Consider the following 2,220-nt stretch of genomic DNA (forward strand, 5'->3'; position numbering starts at 1 on the left):
GAGGCGAGGCCGGCATGCGCGCCCAAAGATAGGTGTCGGGAAGCCCGGGGGTAGAGGAGGAAGGGGACCGCTCACCTTAAGCCAGCGCGGGCTCCAAAGCCCGGGCCGAGCGAGCGGCGCCACCTCCCCACCCGGGAGCGCTGCGCCAGATCGATCGGAGGAAGAGCAGGGGTGCATGTAGGGACTTGCCCAAGTACGGAGGCTGCAAACCCCTGTCGTCGGGAGATACGTGCCCACGAGTCCTGGAAGCGCGACTCGGGTACAGGCGCCCTTGCGGGGGGGTACTGGATGTGGAACAGCACTGGGGTCGAAGCCACAAAAGCATCCGCCCTCATGGAGCCTCTCCTCGGCCTAAAAATCCAGATTTTAGCCTTGACGGCGCCCCCATGTGGAGAACCAGGGCCCGCGGGGGGTCTGGCCAGGCTCACTTCAACCCAGGAACACCTCTCTGACTTGGGATAGGCGACCGGCAAAAGTCCCCCCACGCAGCTGCGGAAGCCTGGGTTCAGCCAAGGTGCAGACCTCCAGCCGAACAGGGACTCATAGCCAAAACGCATACCCAGGCCTACGGAGGTGAAAACCAGCTTAAATGAGTCAAAATGTGTCGGGGCTGAGAGGTACCTCTCTCTCATATATTCTGCCGGTGGTGTGCAAAACTGGGTCTTTGCATGGAGTGTCACCCTATACCCACTTTAGGGACGCATGCAAAAAAGTGCCCGATCGCCTGGAACTGTCAGGCGGATTCGGCTCCCTGGAATTTCCTCATTCTGGTTCTTTTCACTTTTTGTCTCTTTTGCGACATCTAGTGGGCAGGCTGCATTACTGCAACCGGGGACACCTCAAAACGCTTGGAACTGGGGAGCGGGCTCAATTTACAAACGTTTTGCGGGTCCTGGAAGTCAAAATTGTGACTTCTGAAAACGACTAAGTATCAAGGACTCATCGCGCGAATCGCTCTGGAACTGAAATCGGATGCGCGCACTGACATGCTCCCCTCTCTGGAAGTCTGACACAAGTTGAAAAATTTTCTAAGTCCCCAAAAATTTTTTTTTCAACTTTTTTTCAATTTTCCCCCTGTGGGATATATATTTTACCCACACTTTTGGAGCCCTCCTGGGATGCCCTCTAACATACTAGAACCTCATTTTGTGGAAGTTTTCACAAAATTGTGAAATTTTCCAAAAAGTCAGAAATTTTGCAAAAACGACTAAGTATCAAGGACTCATCGCGCGAATCGCTCTGGAACTGAAATCGGATGCGCGCACTGACACGCTCCCCTGTCTGGAAGTCTGACAAAAGTTGAAAAATTTTCTAAGTCCCCAAAAATTTTTTTTTTCAACTTTTTTTCAATTTTCCCCCTGTGGGATATATATTTTACCCACACTTTGGAGCCCTCCTGGGATGCCCTCTAACATACTAGAACCTCATTTTGTGGAAGTTTTCACAAAATTGTGAAATTTTCCAAAAAGTCAGAAATTTTGCAAAAACGACTAAGTATCAAGGACTCATCGCGCGAATCGCTCTGGAACTGAAATCGGATGCGCGCACTGACATGCTCCCTCTCTGGAAGTCTGACACATGTGTGAAAATTTTCTAAGTCCCCAAAAATTTTTTTTTTTCAACTTTTTTTCAATTTTCCCCCTGTGGGATATATATTTTACCCACACTTTTGGAGCCCTCCTGGGATGCCCTCTAACATACTAGAACCTCATTTTGTGGAAGTTTTCACAAAATTGTGAAATTTTCAAAAAGTCAGAAATTTTGCCAAAAACGACTAAGTATCAAGGACTCATCGCGCGAATCGCTCTGGAACTGAAATCGGATGCGCGCACTGACACGCTCCCCTGTCTGGAAGTCTGACAAAAGTTGAAAAATTTTCTAAGTCCCCAAAAATTTTTTTTTTCAACTTTTTTTCAATTTTCCCCCTGTGGGATATATATTTTACCCACACTTTTGGAGCCCTCCTGGGATGCCCTCTAACATACTAGAACCTCATTTTGTGGAAGTTTTCACAAAATTGTGAAATTTTCCAAAAAGTCAGAAATTTTGCAAAAAACGACTAAGTATCAAGGACTCATCGCGCGAATCGCTCTGGAACTGAAATCGGATGCGCGCACTGACATGCTCCCCTCTCTGGAAGTCTGACACATGTGTGAAAATTTTCTAAGTCCCAAAAATTTTTTTTTTCAACTTTTTTTTCAATTTTCCCCCTGTGGGATA

Source organism: Phyllobates terribilis, unplaced genomic scaffold, assembly GCF_046119375.1.
Source record: "Phyllobates terribilis strain yellow unplaced genomic scaffold, ASM4611937v1 Scaffold_2012__1_contigs__length_177219, whole genome shotgun sequence".
Lineage (NCBI taxonomy): Eukaryota > Metazoa > Chordata > Amphibia > Anura > Dendrobatidae > Phyllobates > Phyllobates terribilis.